This window comes from Lutra lutra, chromosome 4 (assembly GCF_902655055.1).
Source record: "Lutra lutra chromosome 4, mLutLut1.2, whole genome shotgun sequence".
NCBI lineage: Eukaryota > Metazoa > Chordata > Mammalia > Carnivora > Mustelidae > Lutra > Lutra lutra.
Window position 1 is genome coordinate 108071212 of NC_062281.1, and position 14657 is coordinate 108085868.

Below are 14657 nucleotides of genomic sequence, written 5' to 3' on the forward strand. Positions count from 1 at the left end.
TGATTGTAACTAGTTGGATATTTCTTTTTTTTTAATATTTTATTTATTTATTTGACAGAGAGAGAGATCACAGGTAGGCAGAGAGGCAGGCAGAGAGAGGGGGTGGGAAGCAGGCTCTCTGCTGAGCAGAGAGCCCGATGCTGGGCTCAATCCCAGGATCCTGAGATCATGACCGGAGTTGAAGGCAGAGGCTTAACCCTCTGAGCCACCCAGGCGCCCCTAGTTGGATATTTCTTTGAAATCTTTATGAATAAGCAATATAACACAGTACCTAGGAAAATAATCGTAGCATTTTTAAATAAACCACAAGGCATGACAACAAAAAACGTTTAAAAACAACATTTTACTTTTGTGCTTGACAATTCACCATTTCTGCTCCAAATAAAACATTACTTATATGCTTATATACATTCAAAATTTGGTTACAGTGAGCCTAAATAACACCTGGACCCAAAATGCATTTTTAAACTTCAACCCTGTTCTGCTACTGTCTCCTCATGCTTTGAATACCATATATATCCTTTTTATCATATTGAATTTCTATTCACTGTACTATGTCTAGAGCAAGTACTACTATCTCTATGAAGTTGATATAGATGCCCTTTGTCAAAATGAATTACTCTCTCCTCTGGCTTCACTTTTCATCTTACATGTGGCCTGATTCAGCATTTATATTAATTTGACTTTTAATTATTTTATTTATTTATATCTCCATATCTGTCTCTGGCTTATGTATTCAAAGATAGTAGGACTTATCATCTATGATTATTTTACATCCATTATTTATACAACATCCAGAATATGTTTTTAAAATAGACTTTATTTTTTATAACACTTTTAAATTCACAGCAAAACTGAGCAGAAAAGACAGCAAGTTCCCACACATTTCCTGCTTCTCTCACACACAGTTTCTCCTCATTCACATCCCACATAAGAGTGGTACATTCATTACAATCTATGAAACTACACTGACATATCATTATCACCCAAAGATCATGGTTTACATTAGGTTCACTTTTGGTAATTTACAGTCTATGGGTTTTGACAAATATGGAATGATACATGTTTATAGTATGACACAAAAATAGTTTCATTGCCCTAAAATTTCTCTGTACTCAGCTTTTTCATCTTTTCCTGCCCCCAAATCCTTGACAAACATTGGCCTTTTTACTTCTCCATAGTTTTGCCTTTCTAGCCTGTCATAGAGTTGAGATCATAACATATGTAGCCTTTTAAGATTATTTTTTTAAATATCCATCTAAGTTCTTTCTATGTTGTTTTATGGCTTCATATCTCATTTTTCATTGCAGAATAATATTGCATGATTTGGACATTCCAAAGTTTATTTAACCACTCCCCTGCTGAAGGCCATCTGATTGCTTCTAAGCTTTAGAAATTATGAATAAAGGGGCACCTGGGTGGCTCAGTCATTAGGCATCTGCCTTCTGCTTGGGTCATGATCCCGGGTCCTGGGATCAAGCCCCACATTGGACTCCCTGCTCGACAGAAAGCATGCTTCTCCCTCTCCCACTGTTTGTACTCCCTCTCTCGTTGTGTCTCTCTCTGTCAAATAAATAAATAAAATCTTTAAAAAGAAGAGAAAAGAAACTATGAATAAAGCTGCTATAAGCACTCATATGCAGGTTTTGTTATGGACATGAATTGTCACCCCATTTGGGTAAATGTCAAGGAGTGTGATTGCTGAATTATATGATAAGAGTATGTTTAAGAAGCTGCCATACTTTTGGATTCAATTTGCTAGCATTTTGTTAAGAATTTTTGCATCCATTTTCATCAGGGTTATTGGCCTACAATTCTCTTTTTTAGTGGGATCTTTGGTTTGGAATCAAGGTAATGCTGGCCTCATTGAATGGGTTTAGAAATTTCCTTTCAATTTCCATTTTTTGTAACAGTTTGAGAAGAATAGTTATTAATTCTTCTTTAAATGTTTGGTAGAATTCCCTTGATAAGCCATCTGGCCCTGGACTTCTGTTTGTTGGAAGATTTTTGAAATTAAATCACTTTCTTACACCATACACAAAAATAAATTCAAATGGATGAAAGACCTAAATATAAGACAGGATACTATCAAAATCCTAGAGAAGATCACAGGAAATAACCTCTTTGACATTGGCTGTTGCAACTTCTTATTTAGACATATCTCTGGAAGCAAGAGAAACAAAAGCAACAATGAACTATTGGGATATCACCAAGATTAAAAGCTTCTGTACAGCAAAGAAAACAATTAAAAACAAAAACAAAAACAAAAACAAAACAAAACAAAAAACTAACAGCAACCTTCAGAGAAGATATTTGCAAATAACATCTTTGATAAAGGGTTAGTATCCAAAATCTATAAAGAACTTACGAAACTCAACATCCAAAAACCAAATAATCCAGCTAAGAAATGGGCAGAAGACATGACCAGACATTTTTCCGAAGAAGACATCTGGAGGCCAAGAGGCAGCTGAAAAGATGCTCAACATCACTCATCATCAAAAAAATACAAATCAAAAGTATGATGAAATATCACCTCACACCAGTCAGAATGGCTAAAATTAATAACACAGGAAACAACAGATATTGGTGAGGCTGCAGAGAAAGGGGAAACCCTCTTACACTGTTGGTTGAGTATGCAAAGTGGTGCAGTCACTCTGGAAAACAGTATGGAGGTTCCTCAAAAAGTTAAAAATAGAAGTACCCTATGACCAAGTAATTGCACTACTAGGTATTTACACAAAGGATACAAAAATACTGATTTGAAGGGACACATGTAACCTAATGTTTATAGCAGCAATGTCCACAATAGCCAAACTATGGAAAGAACCTAGATGTCCATCAACAGATGAATGGATAAAGAAGTGGTATATATATACAATGGAATACTATGCAGTCATCAAAAATGTAATCTTGCCATGGAGCCTGATGAGGGGTTGAACCAAAACCAAGAGTCAGACACTTAAGTGAGCCATCCAGACACCCCTGGATTTTAGCCATTGTAATAGGTACGCAGTGGTATCTCCTTGTTGCTTTAATTTGCAATTTTCTTATGACATTTGATGTTGAACATCTTTCCACATATTTATTTGTCATTTGTAAGTCTTTTGGTGAGATATCTGTTCAAGTCCTTTGCCTATTTTTAAATTAGGTTGTTCATTTTCTTAATGTTAAATATTGAGATCTTTAAGAAATTTGAAGAGAGGGGACACCTGTGTGTGGTGTTAATGAGTTAATGGGTTAAGCCTCTGCCTTCGGCTCAGGTCATGATCTCAGGATCCTGGTATTGAGCCCAGCATCTGGCTCTCTGGTCAGCGGGGAGCCTGCTTCCCCCATCTCTCTCTGCCTGCCTCTCTGCTTACTTGTGATCTTTCCTTGTGTCAAATAAATAAATAAATCTTAAAAAAAAAAAAGAAGAAATTTAAAGAGAGGTCTTTTGTTAAATCTTCTTTTTGTAAATATTTTCTCCCAGTCCATGGTCCATCTTCTCATTCTCTTGACATTGTCTTTCCCAGATCAGAAGTTTTTAATTTTGTCTGATTTTATCCATTCTTTCTTTGATGGATTTTGCCTTTCGTGTTGTATCTAAAAATTCATTGAAAACTCATGGTCATTTAGATTTTCCTCCTATGCTACTTTTAGGGTTTTTGTAGTTTTGAATTTCACACTTAGTCCATGATCAATTTTGGGTTAATTTTTACAAAGGGTATATGCTCTGTGTTTACTTTCTTTTTTTCCCACTGGATATCCAGATGATCCAGAACAATTTGTTGAAAAGATTTTCTACATTGTATTATCTTTGCTTCTTTGTCAAAGATCAGTTGACTATATTTGTGTGGGTCTATACTTTGGTTCTCTGCTGTGTTTTATTGATCTATTTACCTAATCTTTCACCAATACCACACTGTCTTGATACTGTAGTTTAAAAGTAAATCTTCAAGTTGGGCAGCATCAGTTCTCCAACTTTGTTAGCTGTTCAAGGTTTTTTGCCTTTCCATGTAAAAATTAGAATCAGTTTGTTAATATACATACAGTAACTTGCTAAGATTTTGATTGAGATTACACTGAATCTATAGACAAAGTTGGGAAGAATTGACATCTTGAGAATATTGAATTTTCCTACCCACGAACACAAAGTATCTCTCCATTTATTTAGTTCTTTGATTTAGTTCATCAGAGTATAATAGTTTTTCTCATATAGATCTTGTACATATTTTTGTTAGATTTATACTTAAGTATTTTATTTTTGAGGATACAGATATAAATTGTACTGTGTTTTAAATTCCAGATTCCAACTGTTCATTGCTGGTACATAGAAAAGTGATCAACCTTCGTGTATATATTTTTTAGAAGTTTTTATTAACATATAATGTATTATTTGTTTCAAGGGTACAGTCTGTTATTCATCAGTCTTACACAATTCACAGCACTCACCATAGCATATACCCTCCCCAGCGTCCCTCACCCAGCCACCTCATTCCTCCCAGGCCCCCTACACTCCATTTTTTAAAGATTTTGTTTATTCATTTGAGATAGAAAGCAGGAGAGAGCACAAGTGAGGGGGTGGGGAGAGGATGAGGGAGAAGCAGACTCCCCACTGAGCAGGAAACCTGAAACAGGGCTCTATCCCAGGACTCTGAGATCATGACCTGAGCCGAAGACAGATGTTTAACCGACTGAACCACCCAAGTGACTCTAACCTTAGTGTAGTAACCTTGTATCCTATAACATAATATAATCATTCATCAGTTTCATCATTTTTGTTGTTGTTTATTCATGCAAATTTTCTACACGGGCAAACATGTCATCTGTGAAGACAGTTTTATGTCTCCCCAGTCTATATGTAGACTTTACTTCCTTTTCTTCTCTTACTGAATTAGCTTAGACTTCCAGCACAATGCTTAAAAAAGTGATGAGAGGAGATTCTTGCCTTATTTCTGGTATTATTGGAATAGTTACAAGTTTCTCATAATTAGGTCTGATATTAACTGTAGGTTTTGTACATGTTCTTCATCAGTGTTCCCCTCTATTCCTAGTTTGCTGAGAGATTTTATCATGAGTGGGTGTTGGATTTTGTTAAATGCTTTTTCTGCTCCTATTGATACAATCATGTAATTTCCCCTCTTTAGACTGTTGATATAGTGGATTAAATTAATTGATTTTTAAGTGTTGAACCAACCTTGCATAGCTGGAATAAATCTCACTTGAAATTGGTTGTGATTTTTAAGTATATTGTTGGATTCAATTTGTTAATATTTGCTGAGGATTTTCCATCTATATTTATAAGACATATTATTCTCATAATGTAATTCTCATATTGTAGGGTCTTTTTTCTTCTTTTGATGTCTTTTTTGGGTTTTGGTGTTTGGATAAACCTGGCTTCATAGAATGAGTTATGAAGTATGTCCTCTGCTTCTATCTTATACAAGAGATTGTAAATAATTCGTCAAATTTCTTCCTTAAATGGGCCTGATGCTTTCTGCTTTTGGAGGTTCTTATTTTGTTTTGCTTCCTATAATAGACTCACACACTTTCAAATTGTTTATTTCTTCCTGTGTGAATTTTGAGAGACTATTTTTTTCAAGGAATTGGCCCTAGATTTGTTCATAGCATCTCTTTATGATCCTTTCAATGTCCATGGGCTCTGTAGTGATATTCTCTATCATTTCTAATACTAGTAATTTGTGTTCTCTGTGTTAGTCTGCCTAATGTCTTATTTATTTTATTAAACTTTTCAAAAAACAGACACTTTGTTTCATTGATTTTTCTTTATTGACTTCCTATTTTCAATTTGATTTTGTTTTAATTTTTTTCTTTTCTTTTTTTATTTGAATTTAATTTGTTCTTCTTTTCCTAGAGTCTTATGATAGAAGCTTATTGTTTTTAAATCTTTCTTCCTTTATTATATATATAGATATATATGCACTATAAATTCCTCTCTAAGCAGTGCTTTTGCTGAATCCCACAAATTTTGATAAGTTGTATTTTAATTTGTAGTTAATTCAAAGTATTTTTAAATTTTTCTTAAGAATACTTATTTGACCCATATGTTACTTAGAAGTGTGTGTTTAATATCTAAACAGTTTAAGTTTTCCATGTATTTTTCTAAGAACATATATTATATGATTTCTATTCTTTTAAATTAAGGTTTTTATTATGACACAGAATGTGGTCTATCACAATTGTTTGATGTGAGCTTGAGAAAAATGAGCATTCTGCTGTTGTTGGATGAAGTAGTTTATAAATTCTTTAATATTCAGTTGATTAATGTTCTTTTTTTTAATATATAAAGATTTTTATTTATTTATTTGACAGAGAGAAATCACAAGTAGGCAGAGAGGCAGGCAGAGAGAGAGAGGAGGAAGCAGGTTCCCTGCTGAGCAGAAAGCCCGATGCGGGGCTCGAACCCAGCACCTGGGATCATGACCTGAGCCGAAGGCAGCGGCTTAACCCACTGAGCCACCCAGGCGCCCCTGATTAATGATCTTGAGTTCAACCATGGCCTTACTGATTTTCTGCTTGCTGGATTGGCCCATTTCTAATAGAAGGATGTTTAAGTCTCCTTCTATAATAGTGGATTCATCTATTTCTCCCTACAGTGTATCAATTTTGCCTCACATGGTTTGACTTTCTGTTGTTAGACACATACACATTAAGGATTATTATGTCTTCTTAGAGAGTTGACACCTTTATCATTATGCAATACCCTTCTCTACCCCAAATCACTTTCCTTGTTCAGAAGTTTGTTTTCTCTGAAATTAATATAACTACATAACCACTTCAGAAATTAATATAGCTATATAACCACTTCAGTGTTGTTTTAGTGTTGGTATGGTATATCCTTCACCATTCCTTTACTTTTAATCTATGTGTCTTTATATTTAAAGCAGAATTCTTATAAACAGCATAGAATTGGGTCTTTTTAACTGACTTGACAAATTCAGTCTTCTAATTTGTGTTTTTAATCCCTTGACATTTAAATTGATCATCAGTGTAGTTGGCTTAATATTCACCATATTTATTTATTTATTTGTTTGTTTTCAATTAATTAACATAATGTATTGTTGGTTTCAGGGGTATAGGTGTGTGATTCGACAGTCTTATATAATATCCACTATATTCATAAGTGTTTTCTATTTATTACCCTTGTTTTTATTCTTATTTTTATCTTCACTCTTTTCCTGACTTTTGTGGTTGTAACAAAACATTTTATATTACTCCATTTTTTGTCCTGTGTTAGCATTTCGGCTCTACTTTTTAAAAAAATTATTTTGGTGGTTGCTCAAGAGTTTTCAACATACATTTACTAATAATCCAAGTCTACTCTCAAACAGCACTACACCACTTCACAGTTAGTGCACATACCTCATAACAGAAGTATTTCTAATTCATCCCTCAAGTATCAAGTATCATTGCCATTGTTGATCTCTTATTTATAAGCTTTTATTAATATACATATCCAAATACATCATTGCTATATTTACTTATAACAAACTGTATCTGCTAGGTCAATTAAGAATTAAAAAAAATGGGGCACCTGGGTGGCTCAGAGGGTTAAGCCTCTGCCTTCGGCTCAGGTCGTGGTCTCAGGGTCCTGGGATCGAGCCCCACATCGGGCTCTCTGCTCGGCAGGGAGCCTGCTTCTCCCTCTCTCTCTCTGCCTGCCTCTCTGCCTACTTGTGATCTATCTCTGTCAAATAAATAAATAAAATATTAAAAAAAAAAAAGAATTAAAAAAAATAAAAGTTTTATTCTGCCTTCACTTATTCTTTCTCAGGACTGGTTCCCATAGAGGCCTCTACCTATTACTCTCTATCCTGGCAATTTGTGAATTTCTAACTTACGTGTCTTTCTCTCCAGTTTGATGAGCAGCAGTTTTCCCTGTGACCTTCATTTTTTCAAAAATCTAAGAGTTTTTAATTTGTTTGTTTGACTGATTGATTTTCTCAGTTTGCTCACCTATTTGCTTCTGAGCTCCTTACATGTCAACTGGAAACCAGAAGTCCAGAATGCTATTTTTGATGCATAAAAATTGAAAGACACTCCTGTGCATCAAACTTTTCATGGTTTCTCATTTCACCAGATTAAAATCTGAGACCCTTACCAGCAGCTTCAAGGTTTAACATGTTCTGTTTCTTACTTAATTCTGTAATCTCATATTTTGTCATCCACCACTAGCCTTCTTTCCAATGTTCAAATATACTGCTATATGTCATACCTTATGGTCTTTGCCTGGGTTCTTCTTGCTATCCTCAAAGTTCTTTCCCCTTATCTTCAAAGAGTTTCTTCTTTAAATTCTTACATTCAAATATCAGCTCCTCAGAAAACCATCCACTCTAACATACCACTCACCCAGACAGTTTCTGTTGTATCATTCTATTATATATCTTACAGCATTTATTACTAATTGATATTTTGTTGTTTATTTTCCACTGACCTTAATCACTAACATGTAAACTCTATTAGGCAAGGATCTTTTCTGTTTATTGCTTTATTCTAGTGTTTAGAATTGACACTCAAATATTTTTTCTGTATTTTCTGTAAATATTATTAGATTAATTAAGTAATTAAAGAATTAGTAACTACTATGGATGACTTATTTCATTAATGGTCTAATTTCTTCAATCTTCCCTCTATTATACCTTTTCCATGTGATTTTAATTCTTCTTATTAGTGAGACAGGTTCTCTTTCACGTCCCTTGAATTTGGACTGATCTTTAACCTGCTTTAGCCAGTAAAATATGGAAGAAGTCACTGTACCAGTTCTAAGTCTAAGTCTCAAGAGGTTATGTGACTTTCTGCTTGATTAATCTTGTCCATCTAGCTTTGTCATAAGAACATGTCCAGGGTAGACTGCTGAAGGATGAACCACATCCTTCTGGGTTGTGGAGCAGAGATGTGTCTCCCCAGTCATCTGGGCTGAGGCCTAGACTGGGAGCAACAACCATTTGATTGCCAGACATATGAGAGAGTCCAGTCAAGGTCAACAGAGCTTGATCTGTAGCCAACTGCAGATATGTAAATGAACCCTATCAATACTAAAAGTACCACTCAGCCAATCTAGAGATTCATGAGCTAAATGAACAATTGTAGTTTAAAGCCCTTGAATTTTTAGGTGGTTTGTTTTATAGAATTGTTGTGGCAAAAGATAACCCACACAATCATGTACCACAATATCCTGCATATCATAGATTCTCAATAAGTATTAGTTGAAATGCCTCTAAATTATGTAGATATATCTAGGCTAAAATTTTGCACGTCTAAACTGCCTACTGTATTTCTAAACTGAAAGGAACATTTTCATCAAAGTCAACCTCCTTTCTCTAGTTACATTTCTCTTAGCACATCATTGCCTCAGGCATGAAGTTCCAAACATTTTCTCAGCATTCACTGGTCCTTTGTTATTTCCATATTCGATATCATTATGTTTTATCAATTATTCCTACTGGGAAATTTTCCAATCCATACCTTCTCATCTACTTTTATTGCCACCCTGCTAGTCCAAGGACACCAGACATTGAACTTAACAGAGGGTAAATAATAACTTATACTGCATGGCATTTTACAATTTTTAAAGCATTTTCACATAGTATTCTACTTAATGGTTGCAATCATCTTATGAAGTGTTCTACACAGACCCTCTTATCTTCACTTAGGGTACAAAAAAAACTGAAGCTCTGAGAAGATAAGAAAAAGTCTGGAACTTTCAAGTTCTGGTTCAGAGTCTTTTCCACTGTGCTATACGGTATATCGCCAAATTCCATAGCACACTAGTTTATCTACTTGGCTTCCCTTTCTACTACTCATTCTGCCTACAGGTGCCACCAGAATAGTCCTCAAAATACCTTTTCATTTCCCTGTTCAACAACTGAAGTATTATCTAGAACACTGCCTGGGCACAGAGTAGAGCAGAGAAGGGTAAAGAACGTGTCAGAGAGTAAACATAAAATACTCATCCTAACTTACCATTTTTGCAACTTGGCGTCACTTCTTCTTTCCTGTCATCTGAATCATTTCTCTTTCAGAATATAGAGAATACAGAAGACCCTTCACCAACCATGTCATCACAGGTAATACCCATCCAGTAATACTTCCATCAGGGGTAGTAGCCACCACTAGTACTATCTACACAAGATAGGCAGGAAAAGGAGGGGAAAAAGAAATAATTGATTAACATAAAATATGCACAGTTGCTTTAGTCCAAGTTTATGTAGCATATTTGAGGCTAGGATGAGAATTATAAGCTCCATCTTCTATGTACTTCCAGGTTCCTGAACAAGCACTTGACCAGATAGGATTTTACCAGAAAGATTACCTATCCTGTTTTTATGAAGAAGTTGCAGTTTTCCAAGGAGTTTGTTAAACTTGAAATATTAAACGGCCCTATTGAGGCCTCAGGGTTCCAGAAATAGTTTTGAATGCCTTAATTGGGGGAATAGCCACCCAATTTACCTAGAAAATTGAAATAAATAAAAACACCCAAGTTTGCATAGTAATTCCTTTTTTAGTTTAATAGTAGGAAGAGATGTTGTTGACTAAGGGGGGACGCCAGCTTCTAAATGGTTCTTTCATCACTGATGTGTTCTTCTTTGAGAACAAAGACACCCAAACCAACCATTCTATAAAGGAATTTTTCAGTATAATTAGTGAAAGGAGGAACTCACAGAACATGCATATTCTGTCTATGGAAACAAAACAAAACAAAACAAAACAACACAAAAACCTAGCACTGTGCATTGATGGTTGATTAAAAGGAGATACCATATCCTGGTCTTAAGCGGGATCACTATTAAGCATTTACTAAGCCATTCCATAATGTTATCATTCCAGTCTCTTCCTGGTGATGGAATACATGTTATGACCAGTAAAGCCCATGTGCTGTAAATTGAGTCTCTTAGTTTTAAATGAAGTTTCACAGAATGTAATGACTATGAATAAGACATTTTGTAAGTCTACACATGGTGGTACTTGTAGGATTATTGCTGACAGGTAAAGAGAATCGATTTTCTTAATGCATACCTATTAAAATGAGGACACATCACTACCCCTTCTCGAAGAGGCCCAATAGACTATCCTGACATTAGGTAGCTTACTGGTCCTTTCCAGGAAAAATATTATTTCACTGGCCTCTGATACTAGTAGGCTAAGCACTCAGCATATCTAACAACTAGATGAGCCTTGGTGAGAGGAAGTTGAGGTTTTCGTTTCTACCTTCCCTGTTGGTCATTGTTTATGAATCTTAGATCAAGCAAATTGGTTAAAGAAAGATCCTGATTGACAGCTATAAAGTAGTTACCTAATCACTGATAGCTCCCTCTGGTGTACATTCACACTGGACCAAATAACTTTTGTTATAACATTGGTCCAAATAACTTCAGGCTTTGTGCCTATTCCAGAAAGTCTTTCTTCATTACTGTCCCACAGAAAACCTTGTCACCAAGTGTACAACACATCTTGCTCTTTCAAAATCACAAAAGCTGGCGGCAAGAGAGCCCAGATCCTGTATTCCACAAAGGCCAACTCTCCCAGGCATAGAGCAAGCCAGAGAAGGGGCAGGATAGATTGGGTGATGAGGTGGAATGGCTGGAGGATTTTAAAAAGAATAATCAAAACAGCAAGTAATTGCATTTTCTTTACCCAAAGGCTAACCTCCACTTCTGCTTAGTTCAGGCCATACTAAATTATATTGCTATGAGTAAGACTAATAAGGTGGAAAATCAGCCCAGTTTATCCCCTTCTGGTTACAAGTTCAGTGATCTTCTTTCTTTTCTGTAGTTCACTTCTAAGTGACTTAGCACCAGGACACTTTAGATACCAATCTATACATTTACTCATAGCAGCATCCTACTATTGCCTCTAATTTATAAATTTTAGACCCTTCAGAAAAGTTTTTTGGGAAAAAAATAGTTCTTTAAGGTATTCTTTATTTTCTTAAATGATAAAAAGTCTACTCCCTTTCCTTAAGTATTCCCTTTCATTTGCATTTGCTAATTTGAGGGATTTTTATGCATTAACTGAGGGTTTTCTAGGATTCTTACAATGATATAAAGCTAGGCATAGTACTACAGAGTTCTTTGCATGTAAACCTCTCCTCTGGAAGCCTTTACTGCTTACTGGAGTGGTTCAGAACCAGGACTACACATTAGAAGAAATTCAGTTACTAAAAAAAAAAAAAAAAAGTATATATATATATATGTGTGTGTGTGTGTGTGTGTGTGTGTGTGTGTGTACACACGTATATATATACTTTTATATATTATATTATTAATTTACATATATTATTTTATATATTATATATATTATATATCAGCATATATTAAACCACAGTCTAGGTATATTAGAGTACTCACTATATAGTAGATAAACTCAAATATAGTAGAGTACTTAACCATACTCAGTATAGATTAAACCAAAACCTCTAGAAATGAAATCAGGTATCAATATTTTTAATAACTACCTTGGATTTTTTAGTGTTTGACATTATCGACCCACTTAAAAACCTTCAAATTCTCTAGCTCATAAACTAGGCTTCTCAGTTCACAAACTTATTTTTTAATTTATTTCCTATAAATATGTTGTATATTTTTGCTTAAATTGTAATATTTCTTAATTACATCCATAATTATATCACATAGCCATTGACGATTTAGTTTTACAAACTGATCTTCCTGCTTTCATATACTCTGATGTCATGTCTGGAAAGAAATATAATGGCATTGTAGAAAAAATGATAACTTACTTACTGATGATGATAATAATATTTAATTTTCTTTAAATCTAAAATTCATGATGAAGATAACTATTAATTTGAACTACAATGCACATCATGGATAGATTATACATAGAAAAACTATTCAAAGTTCCAAAATATATAAAGACTTTTTTTTAAGTTTAGTATAAGTTATTAGAATACTTTTATGAGGTGATAAAGTTACAAAAAACCCTAAGAGTTTTTCACAAGAGTAATTACTAAGGATTTAAAAAAAACATTTTGACAAATATATTTCTATAAAACTATTTATTCACATCATTCGACTCTAATCCCCACTACCTCTTTTTTCAGTGAACAATGACCTCTCTCTAGTACTTCTCTACTGAAGCCCTTGGCTATTTCAATGATTGCATAGATAATGACTTGATACACGGTCTTCTCAGATACTTAAACTCTTCCATTGATCCTTTCCTCACCTTTCCATACCCATTCACTGCAATGTCCGTAAGTTAGACCTTATGACTACCAGTAACTACAACCTCTTCCACATGCCAGTTTTAAGTATCCAACATGTAAGATACCATCTCCTATTTTCCCATTTTTTACATTTTCTAGTATTCTAACTCCAACAATCCTTCACTTTTACCAGGATCTATAATCCAGTGATATACCAATTTTTATATTGCACTAATTTTTGTTCATCCTCTTTGCTACTTACACTGAAGCATCTGTCCTCAACTCCTGTACTCACTTGACAAAAACCTAATATTGATTAATTATCTTTTTATTACACTTATGCTTATCGGGTTAACCCTGTCTAAGAAGGGAAAATACAAACATACTGACTGATCTGACTTTATTTTTATTTTTATTTTTTTAAGATTTTATTTATTTGACAGAGAGAGACACAGTGAGAGAGGGAACTTCACAAGCAGGGGGAGTGGGAGAGGTAAAAGTAGGCTTCCCACCCGAACTGGGAGCTCAAGGTGGGGCTTGGACCCAGTACTGTGGGATCATGACCTGAGCAGAAGGCAGATGCTTAATGACTGAGCCACCCAGGGACCCCTGATCTGACTTTAAATACATGGTGGTCTAATTCCAGATTATTCCTCAGGACAATGTCTTATCTCTCTTCAAATGTCCTATACCTCCCACCATTCTCATTTTTAGTTGCTAGTTCACTAGAAAACCAGAAATATTTAGAAGAGAACACAGGTAATTTAATTTTGACATGTCTGCCTATCTGTACATGCATACTACTTCCATTCTGTTACCATGAATTAACTGTCTTTCGTTTTACCTAAGACAATATACTTACTTTGCTCTGCATCCACTCTATATCATGTTCACAAGGGCTTTGTTCCTGAAATGGTCCCCACATTATCCTGAATCATCTACATTGATCTTTTTCCTCTGATTATTATCATTAGCATGCAAGCATGCAGTTATTTCCTTACCTGTCAAAAATTCTGTCTCAACCTCACTTCCTCCTCCAGTTATTGGCCCATCACTTTGTCTTTTCACATGTACATACACACAAAATCTACAAAGAATTTATCTTGTCTCTATCTCCATTTATTTCACCCTCTTCTCTCTTGAACCACACTAGTCAGGTTTTCACCTTCCACTTCAGTGACATTGCATTTGTAAATGTGACTGTGGTGCCCACTGCCAAACTGAGTAGTTAGTATTCAGGGCTCATATTACAGAGGCAAGGACAACTTTATTCGATATTACAATGGCAGAGAGAGACTGAACTCTACTCCACTAAAATGAAAGGCAGGAGAAATTTTAAGCACTGGAATGAGCTAGGGGAAATGTACTGGGGGACTGTGCAAGGAAGAGATGAATTAATGGGATGTGCCTAGTACACTGAGTTATTCCCGAGAGGTTATAAATATTTTTCTCTGTGATTAGACATCTGTATTTACTGACTGGCACCCACTGA

General features: G+C 34.9%; 1 long non-coding RNA gene across 1 annotated transcript in view; it reads right to left on the bottom strand.

Annotated features, from left to right (window-relative positions):
- Nucleotides 1–10076, bottom strand: part of LOC125097060 (uncharacterized) — a 38896-nt gene extending 28820 nt beyond the window's left edge. Inside the window, exon 1 of the long non-coding RNA XR_007126479.1 lies at nt 9964–10076. This is a non-coding gene — a long non-coding RNA (uncharacterized LOC125097060). The remainder of the gene's footprint in view (nt 1–9963) is intronic.
- Between the last annotated feature and the right edge of the window lie 4581 nt (nt 10077–14657).